Source organism: Poromitra crassiceps, assembly GCF_964638095.1.
Source record: "Poromitra crassiceps genome assembly, chromosome: 4".
Lineage (NCBI taxonomy): Eukaryota > Metazoa > Chordata > Actinopteri > Beryciformes > Melamphaidae > Poromitra > Poromitra crassiceps.
The window spans coordinates 54,478,892-54,494,511 of NC_139626.1; the positions used below are offsets into that span (position 1 = coordinate 54,478,892).

General features: G+C 44.6%; 1 protein-coding gene across 1 annotated transcript in view; it reads right to left on the minus strand.

Annotated features, from left to right (window-relative positions):
- Positions 1-15,262, minus strand: part of LOC310775844 (uncharacterized protein) — a 263,961-nt gene extending 248,699 nt beyond the window's left edge. Inside the window, exon 1 of the mRNA XM_083635971.1 lies at positions 14,918-15,262. The gene's annotated coding sequence lies outside the window, so the exon portion shown is untranslated. The remainder of the gene's footprint in view (positions 1-14,917) is intronic.
- Between the last annotated feature and the right edge of the window lie 358 nt (positions 15,263-15,620).

Sequence of the window (15,620 nt, forward strand, 5' to 3'; positions counted from 1 at the left end):
AATCACCGAGGATAAAAACACAATAAAGCCTGGCTATAAAAAGCACTCGCTTGTTTCCATTGCGGTCCTCAACAAACAACATAGACAAAAACACACACGATTGGGAATCACCTTCTATACTCAAATTGAGACTATTACATTATTACTAGATTGAATAGGAATAATGGCACGCTTGAATATTATACAATACATAAACATTTGTTGTTACATGTAAGGAATTAACATCCGTTGAAAACAAAACAAAATTTAGGATGGGGAGGGAGTGGGTTTGCTGGGAAGGGGTTTGCAGTGGGGAGGGGGGGGGGAAGCTCGACCTCATTGGACTGGAGGCTATGTTATCGGCTCATAGCAGCATCCATGTGACATGTCTCCGATACGCTGTGATCGAGAGAAGGGAGGGGGGGGGGGGGTGTGTGGGGGTGAGCGTCTAGTGGGTAGTTTGCAGGTGCTGATATAGGCTGGACCGAACGGCATGAGGGGGGGAGGGAAGATTGTGTGAGTGTGTGCGTGTCTGTTTTGAGTGAGCGGAATGTGGATGTCCTTGTGTGCAGTATGTCAGATAAGGGGGCCGTTTCTTTCCCGGTTGGTAAGCGAAAACATAGCGGTTCAGGAATGTCCATCGCCATGGATACAGCCTTGTCCAAAGTCCTTATCTTGCAGATGTGTAGGTAATGGGTGAACTGAGGCTCCTCGTTTCCACAAGCCCCTCCACGGGGAGAGGTTAGGTTTAGGGTTAGGGTTAGAGTCTGGGGGAGGTTAGGTTTAGGGTTAGGGTTAGAGTCTGGGGGAGGTTAGGTTTAGGCATGGGGGCTGGGAGCTTAGGTTTAGGCATGGGGGCTGGGAGAGGTTAGGGTTAGGGTCTGGGGGAGGTTAGGTTTAGGCATGGGGGGTGGGAGAGGTTAGGTTTAGGGTTAGGGTCTGGGGGAGGTTAGGTTTAGGCGTGGGGGGTGGGAGAGGTTAGGGTTAGGGTCTGGGGGAGGTTAGGTTTAGGCGTGGGGGGTGGGATAGTTTAGGGTTAGAGTCTGGGGGAGGTTAGGTTTAGGTGTGGGGGCTGGGAGCTTAGGTTTAGGCGTGAGGGCTGAGAGAGGTTAGCTCCAGCCGGTCCACCGTCGCGCTGCATTGCGGGGTGTCAGCACTGCGGGGTGTCGGCACATAGACGGGGCACCGAACAAACAAACATGGCCCACATGCTCCCTTTTATATACTATACTGCGTGGATGTGTGTGTTTGCATCTCTGTCAGTGGTCTCATGACATCGCTATGACATCATCAGTGATGTCACAATGCATCAATGAGACTGTGATGTCATCAGGCAATTGTGATGTCATCAGTTGCTCGAGTGCTTTTCTTCCTAAGCATTTGTTCAAGGCTTGAACCCCTGGTATGGCCGTTACATTTATTAGTGGCCGGGCCAGCAAAGCGGCAGGGCCACTTATTGTATTTGCCTGTATTATTATTATTCTCTCGGGAAGTTCGACTTCCCATGCATGAAAATAAACCAAACTTTGCACAAAGGTCCAGTCCTATGCCAAACATCTTTGATGCTAATTTGGCGCCAATAGTCCTAATGGCGGCACCACAGCGACCGTCTAAAGTTTCAAACTTTGAAAATTCATAAAAAATCAGGCATACGTGCTACGGCTTTGCAACTTTCACCGAAATGTGGGCCCAAATGAGGAGAAACTTTTGTACACTGCAACCTATGGCCAATTATGATGTCTAAAGACCGCAAAACTGCAAAAGCTGTAAAACTAATTAAACCCTACTCCTCCCACATTTTTTCTTCAAACGACACCAAACTTCAGCACCTGCATCGTTAGACTGTCCTACACGAAAGTCTCAAACAGATTTTCGATTGGTCAAAAATTGAGCCCACAGTACATCAAAATGTTGATACACTGCCTAAAGAGGATCTTAGGTTGTATTGTGATGTCATCAGTCACTCAAGCAATTGTGATGCCATCAGTGATGTCACTCGAGCAATTGTGATGTCATCAGTGATGTCATAAATCTTTCCTGGCCCACCCTATATAAGTGAAAGCAGTGTGTGTTTTTACAGGCAAGCATCCAGTCTCATAAAACACCACCAGCAAGCATCCAGTCTGCAATGGGTCGTGCCTGGCCACGACCCATTGCTGCGCAGCAGCTATAATTACTGTTATTTCAGTGAATAAAAACTAATAAATAACAAATACAAATAATTTATTAGGGGGGAAATTATTTGCTTTTCAATTTCTTCTTGGGCTTTCACTGAATACCTAGAAGGCTCAGACGGTTCCCCTCTGCTTTTAACTGCAAAAGGACCGCCATCCACACTTTGAACAACTTCCCATGGCTCTAGGGCCTTGGGAACATTGGTGCCAATAAGTAGCTCCACCCCTGAGTCAATCTTGTTGATCTTCATATGTTTAAGGTGTGGCCAACTTAAAAGATCTTCCTGTTTAAGAATGTTGCAGTGTTTCCCACAGGATTTTGAGTATTTGTGGTGGGGGACCGCAGACCCCCTAGGGGGGAGCGGGGGCATGCCCCCCGCAAGATTTTTTTAAACATTTTAAAGTAAAATGCATGAATTTGGTGTACTTTGAGAAAGCTTAAGAGCAAAATTAAAAGGCTAGATCTATGAAGAACATGTCATCATTACTGTGCTGTGGGTTTACAATGACAAACTAAATTTCTCCCTATAGGTCAGGGTCAAATTGCTTTGCCACTTTCGTGAAATGATAGAAGGCGAGGGGCCAGTTAACTCATTGGGTGCCAGCCACTTTTGGAGAACGGACGCTCCCAGTGCCAGAGTTTCAGAACGTTTTCAGTGATTTCTCAAGGCCCACAGAATATTGTGTGATATTACTATGTAAACACCGAACACGCCCAAAGAACGATGAGAGTCTATTGTATCATCAGCAAAAAAAAGTTTATTGATATCATTTTCCGTTCTTTAGTTATCAGCCGGAGGATATAGCTTGATTTCAGCAAAAACAGACGTTTCAGACTAGAAGCTGAGATAATCAGCCTTTTGTGAAATGAAACATTTCAAGCACATCACTGACTCTGAAGCTAATATTTTCTGATGTAGTGACACCTCAAAAATAATTTCCTTCAATAAAAGAGCGAAAACAAAGGAATTTTGTTTGGCAAAATAATATTTTTTAGCTGCAACCAGCAGCGCTGGCCCCTGCTGCGCAGACCCTACACTTTCTTGCTGGTCTTGATTTACTGCTGGTGGGCATCAGATATTCTAGCTTGTGTTTGCCAACCAATCTGGCCATCGAGCCTGCTGTCTGGGTCTGTCTGGGTCGGTGTTGTATGCTGCCCTGCGTGCCCCACCCCCCTCGACTGCAAACCCCTCCTCTGTGGGTGTGTCTCTGGTGGCTCTGTGCTGCGTTTGCTCTGCACTGAAAACCCAGCTTTTTCACAGCGTTCCGCGTGTATTTGTCACCGGCTCCCAGCGCTTCCAACTGAGAATAATAACAACTCCACAACTAATCATGTGGAGGGGGCTATCGCAGCGGAGACGGAGGGGCTCAATTGTGGCAGCAGATTGGCTGCTGCAGGCACAGCTTCATGCATATCGATGCATACCGATGCGGTTTCCGTGTCCCCACAGCTGCTTCTCTGTTTTTTCCTCACCTTTCTCTAATCTGGAGAGCACTGTCGCCACATAATGGGTCCGTAAAATAGCTTTTACACATTCAACATCCACGATACTTTCACAGGAGATGCATCTGGCTTTGATCCACGTCCCACCGTCAAAAAACGCAATTGACGACAATCGTCGTCATTGGCACTCAACGTTACTATTTGAATTGACGACGATTGTCGTCATTGGCACTCAATGAGTTAATAAACAAACAATATACATTTTTCTGTAGCAGATTGTAGGTTTTTGGGGTGTCAGCCGGAGTTTAGGCTGACAGTGTTGTGCACACCGGATAGTTAGGTTAAGTTAGTTAGGTTAAGTACATACATAAGTGCCTGGGTAGCGAGCAGATGGCGGTATTTGACAATTTAGCAGCTAAATCATAGATTATTGAAAGATATTCCATATTCCAGACTGAAATGCTATAACAGAAGTATTGGCCAGAATGACATGAACATTTATTGGACACTTATTCAGCGGATATCTTGCATGTTGCGTTCAGGTGCACTGTAAAAAAAAATTGTGGCCCGCCACAAATTCCTTTATGTATGGGAAACACTGTGTTGCCTTGATGGACTGGCATGCATTTCTGTGTGAAAATTTCCGGTAGCTCACAGAAACAATCTGCGTCCAGTCCAGCTACCTCCAAGTCTGATACGATGTGACTGCCAACCATAGGCGCCGATTTATGTTTCTGCCAGTGGGTGCCGCATGCAAACAAACTCCCAAACAAACAAACAACCCCCCCCCCTCCTCAAGCTATAGTGTGGCGGCTCCCGCCAAAGACAAAATTTGCCACTTGAATCCAAATTCGAGGAATATCAACATTAAGATTAGACTGTTGTCATGTAATTATCGCCTCTCCCTGCCCTGAGTCAGGCCCTCTGATTACACAATCATTTTGTGCATATAGACAGACCAAACCAGTTTAGCCTTTAGTTTAGACAGTTTATCCAACTTGTTCCCACTCCGATATATCTAATAATATATATCGTCATCCTGTCCTCATTTCCCCTTCCTCTTTGAGCACTGCAATCTGGGCTTGCTAAACCCTGACGTCATCTGCTATTAATTTATGTGTTTACTTTTGGCAGTTTAAAACAACAGGTGGACTTCAAAACGTGAGTGCTGACATGTTGACAGGACCCAGCCACAGGCACATGCAGTAGGAATATAAATGATCTCTCTCTCGCTCCCCCCATTTCCCCGTGGGTGCTCGGCTCTTTCCGTGGGGCCCCGGATGGCGAAGCTACTTCCTGTTGCTTTAGAATTAGACCATGGTTGAGGTTTAGCGTGTCTCACCACCTTTCTTGCTGCTGCTGCTGGAGAATCCTGCAGATCTCCAAACAGTGGGTCACATGAAATTTTACTTGCTTTTCAATAAACTCAACAATGTCATGAAAGGCAGCTCTGCGATGATGCCTCTCCTCCTGCAAGTCACAGGCAGCATCTCTCCATCCACCCCTGAGTTTATAAGGCAACTTTGTAATGACTGACCGCATCATGTTAGCAGAAACGTCCAAATCATGTGTCCTCAGACTTTATGAGTGGCCATGTGAAAACTTTCTGCATGTAGGCAGAAGTGATTTTCAGTGAATTGCCTAAATGTTCTTGAAGCAAAGATTTGGCCTTGCACTCACTATCATGAGGCATGTGCTGACAGCTTCTTGGCTGTCCTCTTGTGTATTGCTCAAGAAAGTATAAGCAGTCTTTGTGTGTCTTTTCTTCGATGCTATGCTCAAAGGTTTGAAACTGTAGAGGGTCTCCATCAAAAATCTGAATGTCTCATCTGGGAAGGAAAAAGAGGGACTGTTGCTCAGCCAGCAATAGAGATGCTGCGATCAAGATTTTTCAATTCCGATCCGATTTCGATATTTTAGCTCAAAACCGATCCGATTCCGATCAAATTTCGATACCCGATTCGATACCGATTTCGATCCGATACCGATACAGCACATATTTAAGTCTCTCTATGCTGTCTGATAGCTAGCAGGCAACAAACATTTTTAGGGTTAGGTATGTATGTGTGTGCTTTGGTAATATAGTATGTAAACAATTTAGTTCATCTAATTCATTTGATGTAAAACTAAAACATAACAATCAAATTAGGGCTGGGCGATATGGCCTCTAAAGAATATTGCAATGTTTTTCGGCTATATCGCGATACACGATATATATCTCGATATTTTTGAAATCTCTCATAAATGCTCAATTTAACCCTTCAGGGTTCATACACATTTTGACCAATGGATTTCCATGACTTTATCATAAGTTCTTAACCTGTATTTTATGCACACCTGGGGTAAAAAAGAAGAAGAAAGAAAGGGCAAATGTTGTGAGCAAAGATGGATTTAATATTCCATAGCTCTGACCTAAGCAAATCTGACATCACTATTGTGATATAATATTTTTTTTAGTAAAGTGTATCACTCAATAGTCATTACAAAAAATAATGGCTTTTATAGAACCGAAAGCCTAGCTGCTTAGTCTGCAGATAAAACATAAAAAAATACATTTAGACTCTTATTGGCATGACGGCAACATATAAGCGGTCTGAATTTTGCATGGGGCCAGTTCTATAGTGAGGCATGGAAAGCCTCACTATACGCCATCTGTGTCGTTTCACTTTTGACTGAAAAATGATGCCTGTAGTCTAGATTAAAGAAAATACATGTATGTGATGTTGACAATTATGTAGGCTATGTGCGCATTCGTTTTCCTTATAGATCATGAGTGCTCCGCAGCTAGCTACGTTAGCTTGCATGTAACGTTAACGTTAGTTGATTTTGGAGACACAAACCCTGGACGTTACATTTTGAGTAGGCTAATGCATGAGGTTCTCTATGGTTTACGCCAGCTCTGGGAGTATGAAATGCTTTAAATGCGGGGGTTTTGGTCACAACAAGCTTGTGGAGCGCATCCCTGCAACTAGATAGCCTAACCAGCTAGCTAACGTTAGCCCCGTTAGCCATCATCACAACAACTAACGTTAACGCCAAAACAAATCCGCTGCCTCATCCCCACGTTTGGTTTAGCGTAACGCCAGCTCAGACTTTCCCCTAATCTCAGAAACCTTGCGGGACATGTCTTGCAAATTGCAATAGTGGTTGTTTCTGTCAGCCACACTGGGGGCAGCCATGTTTTGCCAGTCTATGGTGCGGACGCGTGATTTCGAATCGCACATAGGTTAAGGACGGGTGTGTCTGACGTTTTGGCCCTGGCCTCTGTGTGCTGCTGCTGCTGCTGCTGCTGCATGCTGGATAGAAATCCTGGAGCGGAGTCATGGAATGGAGTGCTTATATCGGAGCCTTGGATCGGTCATTTTCGCTGGAATCCGATCCGATCCGATCCATGTTTTTTGGCTGATATCGCGCCGATATCCGATCACATGATCGGATCGCAGCATCTCTAGCCAGCAATCATGTAATTTTGTTTTGTTTCTCCAAGACTGATGATGATGATGATCGCTACTGTTTTGTGTTAGAGGTGCAGGATTGTCCGGTTGTGACTGAAACTGATGACATACTTGGATGCTCTGTGTTCCACTTTGTTGGAGCTTTGGCCCAGGCCGGTGTGAGTATGTAGCTTTAGCCTGCGACTTTGGCCCCAGCTGGTTTGACAATGTGGCTTGAGGCTGCAGCATCACATTTATCTTTTTAGGTCTTCTTGCATCCAACAAATGTGGACGTAGCTACTAGCTGGTCACCTACAGAGATGGACTGAGATGGCTGCCCTGTTGCCACAGGAACAAATGTCTCAGCATCAGCGTTCAGTGTTGGAACCTTCCTGTGTTCTCTCTCCAAATATGAATCCATTCCATCTGTTTTTCCATGTAAAGCACTAGACACTCCAGATCCGTCAGATATCCTCAATACATTTATTTTAGCCATTGATGCAGCTATTTCCATCTCCAAGTTAAGCTGCTCTTTCTTTTTCCTGAGCTGCTCCTCTTCCTCCTCCAAAGCATATTTGTCCTTTAAAGTCGAAGTGAACCGGAGGCGAATGCAATAGCAGGCGCGTCAGAGACTGAAAACAAATTGAGAGGCGGACCATATGCGTGTCGATGATTTGATTTGACAATTCTGTCGACTGGCTTTGGCATTGGTCAATCATGGCGTGTTCCACCCCCAAATTGAGTGGAATTCAGCGTGTTGTCGTGCTACGCGAGTGGGATCCGCGGAGTACCAGGCAGCCACTTGCTTCGTACGGAGCGAGCGGACAATCCTATGCATGGGTGCTGCCCGCCCGCCTGAAATCTCCGAGGGGAGACCCCTGACTACCACGCTCTCAAGCGCGCACCTTTTACGCTATTTCTGTAAATACGATATTCCTGGAATGCGCGTTTTAACGAGCCAGTTACATTTCTTTGCATTCTTAGAGATTATAGTTTTTGTTTTTTGTTCATGTTTCATGCAATTGGCCAAGTTAGTAGTTAGTTTATGGGATAGGAATTCTGCCAGATGACAGGCACTAGGCGCCATTTTCTACTTCATTTGGAAGAGAAAATTCTCCTAAAATGAAGATTTGATTGACAGCTGCATGTCGTGATATGATTGGTTGAAATGGGGTAGAAATTTGATAGTACTAGGTGACGTCAGCCAACTGTACATTACTGTTATCAATGAAATCTTGAAAAATGAACTTTTGATGTGAAAAAGTGTGAAAAACTAAAGGAATTAGATTTTTGTGATTTTTTTTGCATACATCATTAAATAGGTGCACTGCATACGTGACGTCAATTGCGTTTTTTGACAGTGGGACGTGGATCAAAGCCTGATGCATCTCCTGTAAAAGTATGGGGGATTTTGAAGGTGTATAAGCTATTTTACGGACCCATTAGGTGGCGACAGTGCTCTCCGGATTAGAGAAAGATGAGAAAAAAAAAAAGAGTAGAAGAAGCCATGGGGAAACGGAAACCGATGCATGCTGTAACGTTAGCTGTCAACAGCAGCCAATCTGCTCCCACAATTGAGCCCCTCCGTCTCCGCTGCGATAGCCCCTCCACATGATTAGTTGCCAGAAAAGGAGCACCCGACACCAGCGTCTTTCTGAAAAGCCAAATCATTCTCAGCTGGAAGCGCTGGGAGCCGGCGCACAAAAACGGCGGTTCGCTGTGAAAATAGAGCTGGGTGCAGCGCACTTTGAAACGTGCAGCAGAAAATTCGTGCAGCAGAGAGCCACCAGAGACACTCCCACGGAGGAGTTTGCAGTTGAGGGGGGTGGGGCACGCAGGGCACCATACAACACCGACCCAGACAGCAGGCTCGATGGACAGATTGGCAAACACAAGCTGGAATACCTGATGCCCACCAGCAGTAAATCAAGACCAGCAAGAAGGTGTAGGGTCTGCGCACGCAGGGGCCAGCGCTGCTGGTTGCAGCTAAAAAATATTATTTTGCCATCAAAATTCCTTTGTTTTCGCTGTTTTATTGAAGGAAATTATTTTTGAGGTGTCACTACATCAGAAAATATTAGCTTCAGAGTCAGTGATGTGCTTGAAATGCTTCATTTCACAAAAGGCTCATTATCTCAGCTTCTAGTTTGAAATGTCTGTTTTTGGTGAAACCAACCTATTTTCTACTGCTGATAACTAAAGAACGGAAAATTATATCAATAAACTTTTTTTGCTGATGATACAAGAGAGTCTCATCGTTCTTTGGGCGTGTTCGGTGTTTACATAGTAATATCACACAATATTCTGTGGGTCTTGAGAAATCACTGAAAACGCTCTGAAAGGGCTGGCACTGGGAGCGTCCGTTTTCCAGAAGTGGCTGGCAGCCAATGAGTTAACAGCCTCTGACGGGTGATGAGTGCAGCCATGTCTGCCTCAGTTTTCATACAAGCAGATGAGGTAGACGATGAGACAGTGGATTTACTTCCTGTTGAGCTCCTTTTCTTTGATGTTCTGATTGCAACATTAGAAATAGTCACTTGAGCCCCTTTTAGACTGGCCAAAAATCCCACTAATATCCACAAACTAGTGGCATTTTCTTCAGTCTAAAAGTTTCCAAGCCAGGCCGTTTAGCCAATTGAGTGACCCTGCAAGTTAGGTGGGTTTTTACGCGACAGGTCTGCACGTCACGGAGATACAAATCTTGGCAGTGGTCTAACACGTGATTTTCCAACCTTGCTTCTTGTTCTCCTGAGTTGCCGCCCCTTTTCCAGCGTGAGTCAGTAGAGATAATTCAGTGATTCCCACAGGCTGATTCTTAACAGTTAATTTTACATTGATGCAATATGCTGAGAGAAAAAAGTGTCATGTCTCGGCATGCACCCCACACAGCCCAGCCAGCCTCAGGCGCATATGTAAGTCAGCCAGAATGTAAGTAGGTCATCCGCTTTAGCTCTTTCAAAAATAAAACCCTCGTTGTAATGTTAAACATTTTGAGGCATGCTTTACAGCCATTTATGTAATCTTAACATCACAAGTATTTTGATACAATGTTTGCTGCTTCGTTTGTTGAAACACCTTTTTCTCCTCCAACGTGCATCAGTTAGGCTATTTACTTATTTTACCATTTTGTTTTGGCTGGTGGACAGCTGCATCTGGACAGCCGTGAGAGAAGAAGGGAAAAGGGAGGGCGTAGAGACAGCCTGCAGCGGTGGGGAAACACGGGTTGAGAGTGCGATATAAAAGTTTAAAAGGCAATGCTGCTGCTGCTGCTACCCCCTGCTGCTTTCCTGGGTAACAAAAACGTGTACTAGTGGGACTTTTGATGTAAAAAGTGTATTGGTTTAACATCGTCCACCACTACAGCATGTCCCATCAGTTTCATTGTTCAGTGCATCAAGTGTTTGAACACAAGCTGGGTCTGACTGAAGCAAGTTGGAAACATCCTCTGTGTTTGTCTGGGCTGTTTGGATTAGCCCTTTAATTGTGTTGAATTGAACGGATTTTGCCTTTAAATTGGTGCGGCTGCTGCTGGGTTTTCTCTCTCTCTCTCATCTGCCTGTCTGACACACACAGCGCTTCAGTGGAGCTTCTTTCCTTGTTAACTTTACAAGCATACAGTCAATAATTACAACGGCTACGCCGAGGTGTGTTTTTTTAAGCATAATTCGATATACAAATTAGCATGTGACGTCATTTAGCGCCTTCTAGCGCCTTTCTGAGCAGCCAATACCGCCTTTGCTTGGAAAAGAGTTTGCAACACTAGTGTGGGGTTTAAGGACTACACAGGGATACTCACCTTGCTTTGCCCGGGGGCCACTTTACCTAAATGACAGGAGGCCAGGGGCCAGTTAATAAACAGACATTGTAGGTGTAGGTTTTTTGGTCATCAGCCGGAGTTTCTGACAATGGGCTACATGCACAACTCCACTACTTCCTGAAATTAGTACAGCTTCTTTATTTCCTGTCATCACTATTGGATGAACTGATTAATGTCAGGTGTGCTGCTGCAGTCACAACAATGATCAGGCACACCTGATTAATCAGTTCATCCAATAGTGATGACAGGAAATAAAGAAGCTGTAGGCTAATTTCAGGAAGTAAAGAAGTTGTGCATCATGTATAATCTATTGTGCACACACAGGATAGTTAAGTTAAGTTAAGTTAGTTAAGTAGGCTACCTGGGCAGCAAGGTGGCTATATTTGACAATTTAGCAGCACCTCAGTCAAACTTTATTTAACGTTTGTTTTCATTGTGAATTAGAAAATGATCAGGGGCCCCACATTGCAACCTATCGCGGGCTGCAAGTTGAGTAGCCTATCAGTTAAGATGGGTTAAGATGTAGGCCTACCTTACCTCTCCGTGGTGCAACTAAACAGACATAACTTTAGTGTCAAACTAAGTAGTTTGAACGCAGCAGTTAGGGACTGTTCGTTATTTATGAGAGGGGGGGGTATGGTGCAGGGGCGACTTTGTTTTCGTTTTGTTCCTTCACCCTCCCCAGATCTATAAATATTTTCCCATGTCCCTCCCTGAGTGACTGGAGATAAATGCATCACCCTCCCTCCACCATAAATAACCACACTTTATCATATTCACACCAAAGGTAGTAGCTTACTGAAGAACGCTACGTTTGATAGCGCCCGACATCGGGGGGGAGAGGGGGCGGGGGGCATATAACGTTAATAGTACCCAGCCCAATATGGCCTCATCTCCTAGTTATAAAGCCTACAGTAGCCTAGCCAACTGCATATGTGTCAACAATTCCAGCTCTGAAACAATATAGGCTAAAGCGATGATAAACGTTTCCAGTCAATGCACCAAGCAAACTGCAGGACCAAAACAACCTATTCTGCACACACACACACACACACACACACACACACACACACACACAAAACATACCGACACGTGCATATTAATGACCGTTCTCCCAAATGTACTGAATAGGCCTGTACACAGTGCATACTGTAGGAGCAGCGTCCACAATATTGGCACGGCGGCCATATAACACTTACCATTTGATGGTCGCATGACAACGAAATCCCTGGAGTTGGGGGGAAAGTATAGGTTTTCTGTACCAAATCCTGGTGTACGTTTTTCATCTTGAAGGATGAATCCTCACTTTCAGTTTCTGTGTTGTTTTTTCCCGCTATCTTGTATTTGGTACCACCCACTGTACAACGCTATCTACCACTTTCTCATGTGCATAAAACACGGAATGTGCGCACGGCGGCGCAACCACAGTAATATAAGACTCACAATGTATTTAGCCTATAGCCTATATCATCAGCAGATTCACAACTTAACAAAGGCGAGTTGTTGTTACAAGCTGTTGGCAAATAAAGCTTGTTTACCTTTCAGAAGTGGACACCAGCGGGGGCTGCGTCAGCAAAGGTCTTTAAATAAATCCAATCATCCTCTATTAGGATTCTCTCTGCCAGTTCATTTTATATGGAGATTGTTGCCAGTCCATTAAGTCTGTCTTGTTTCATTGTAGGCTACTACTGCAGAGGTAGTTTCAACTTTGAGAAACTTCAGATATTGTATCTTGCAATTTTGGTCTCTCCAATGAATGGGCAGGCAAAGTGCGCACTGCGCGCTGCACAGGGAAACAGATTGTTTTGGAACCCAGAAACAACGTTAGAAATATCGCGCTTATTTACTGATTACACTAATACTGGTACACACATATGAGCACATGGCCTAGGCTACCTTAACCCAAAGTTAATGATGTAAATTAGTCTACTTGTAGGCTATGTCATTTCATTTACTCCGTGTCCCTTTTCCTCATTCAAGCGGGATGGAGAAGACATGATGACCCGCCCTCCTCTGCCTCTGATTGGCTAGTAGTAGTGCTTGTTTAGGCATGAGGAGTGATGATTGGTTGGGTTAGGGTAAGAATATCAGGGTAGGCCAATCAGAGGCATAGTAGGGCGGGCGGTTCGTGCCGCGGACAGCGGCGAGAGAATGGATCTAGCGGGGAAGAGCATGAGAGGCAGAGCGCTGGAGAATATTTGGAGAGCTGCAAGTGAAGGCGCACAAGTGCCGCCCTAGGCGGTCGCCTATGTCGCCTATATGTTCGAACCGGCCCTGAGCCTAGCCAACTGCATATGTGTCAACAATTCCAGCTCTGAAACAATATAAAGCGATGATAAACGTTTCCAGTCAATGCAAGCAAACAGCAGGACCGAGTGAGGGCCTGTACACAGTGCATAGGAGCAGCGGTTTACGTGAAAGGAAGGAATGGGAGATACCAAGTCCAGTCACCATACAGGTAAACCATAGATATAAATAGGGGAGTAAACACGAATTTTGGAACGAAAAAACGCATTTAAAATATATACAAAATACAAAAAATGAATGTTGTATAGCCCTCCCTAAAGCCAAAATAAAAAACACAAGTCCCTCCCCAGTACTAAAAAAAATATTTGATATCCCTCCCCCTTTCTGCACCATACCCCCCCTCTCATAAATAACGAACAGTCCCTTAGTGGACTTTTACATGCTAACAACTGCAGGGGCGCCGCCAGGGATTTTGGGCCCCATGACAGGACATAGCATGGGCCCCACTGATGCCGGCGTCCGAAGGGCGGCGGCCGAAAAATTGGGTTAGGGTTAGGCTGTTTGAAGCTGATTTAGAGGATAATATCGCATTTTAAATTATATTAGGATAACACTGTAGTGTTGTCATTATTCAGTCTTAACCATCAATATTTGCTCCTTTTCTCACTCTCATCCCTGTTGAATCATCATACTCTCTCTCTGCTCTGAATACACAAGAGGGAACAAAGAAACACTATCAACTAATGACTAGAAAGAATATTGATACACATGTGGAGTCCAACAGGAGAGTGTTTAGCATGAGACTGTTGTGATATCATTATTCAGTCTTAATATCATTATGTTCTCCTTTTCTCATTGGCTGTCATTTGTGGGCTCCTTTTCCTTTCATATAATGGTCATTATGTGGACAAATAAATTGTGTTGATCCTTCTTATTTTTTTATTATTATTATTACTATTATTATTATTAGTATTACAAATAAATCCCCACAGACCCACTCACTGCAATTGTGCCAACTACCATGTCATTCAACACAATGCTGCATGCTGTGTGTGTCTCACCTCCTTCATCAGTTAGGAACGGCTTGCAAACAATTGTTTGCATTGATTAAATGTTCGCTAGACATGAGGGAAATGTAAACACTCTGTGAAGTAAGCATATTTCACTAAGGTCTAACAGGGTAATTTCCAGTAGTTAAGAAAAGTTGAATAAATGTTCAGATGGCGCGGGACAGACTAGACAGTTCTAGGTTAACATGGGGCAGAGTGATTCACGTAGCGTAGCCTATCTGCCTCGCCTCACACAGAGACAGGCAGACAGCAGCTGCACCATTCCAGCACTCACCTCACCTGCCTTCCTATAAAACTGCGTGAGGAACTGTTGTCCTTTCTTTTCTCTCTCCTCTTTCTTTTGGCATGTTGCTGATCTCTCCTCTCTCCTCTCTCCTCTCTCCTCTCTCCTCTCTCCTCTCTCCTCTCTCCTCTCTCCTCTCATCTGATTGATCAGCGCGCAACTCTGCCCCACCACCACGCTGCCTGGATGGGAGGCGTGCCTATTTCTCAGCAGGGAGAAACCATTTCTTGAAAATCGAAGGGGGTGTGTGTGCAAGAGATGATTCGTTTTTTTTGCCAAAAAGAAGCAATTCGTTTTACTAGTACATTGAATAAAATAGTATATTCATTACAATAGGTTAATAATTTAATACTGCAAAAAATTCCCTAGTGTCCAAGCTTTTAGGGCCCCTGTCAGCTTCAAGGGCCCCTAGAATCGTCCTAGGTTTCCACTCCACTACGGCGCCACTGAGTAACAAGAGAGAACTTACGTTCTGGTGCAACAGGCTGCAGGGAATCCAGTGTCAACGAAACTTTCCGTGGATCAAAACTTTGGATACTTTTCTGTTGACTAATATAAGATTGCGGCTGACTGGTGATCACAAAAACAAAAGCCGCGCCCGGGCAGCAGGCAGATCGGTACAAGTCCAGTCCAGTTGCTCCATTTAACACTCTTTATCCCATATCACAGGCTGCGCAAGCAGCGCGACCAAATCCAATAAATGGCTGCTTCCAAGCGCCTTGCAAAGTTAAGAGTGAAAAGTCTGGCAATAAACTCAGACATAAATAATCTATAGCAAGCGATTGTGGTCAACAGAAAATTCCACTCCCGTGGCCGTGCCTCACCCTGCACCCGGTCCGATTGACAAAACCAACACCCGAGGTGTGAACCAGGTGAGTGCGATGTCTCGTCATAGACGCTGGGTCACAGCCTGGCTGGGGGCGTGGTCAGGGTGGGGTAAATTTGTGGGCGTTCCCACACATGCCGACTGTCTCAAGTGACCGCCTACTTTCTGCTTCAGAACTGTAGGCTACCAGATATTTTTATCCGCCATTTACATTCCCATAGACATTTTGTAAAATGCTTATAAAAAATAGTTTTACTTCGTCAAACCAAACGGTTCAGCTATAGACGGTTTTCACGAAATGGTCAGTCCTGCACTTGAATGTTTTTTTCTTTCTTTTATGTCCATA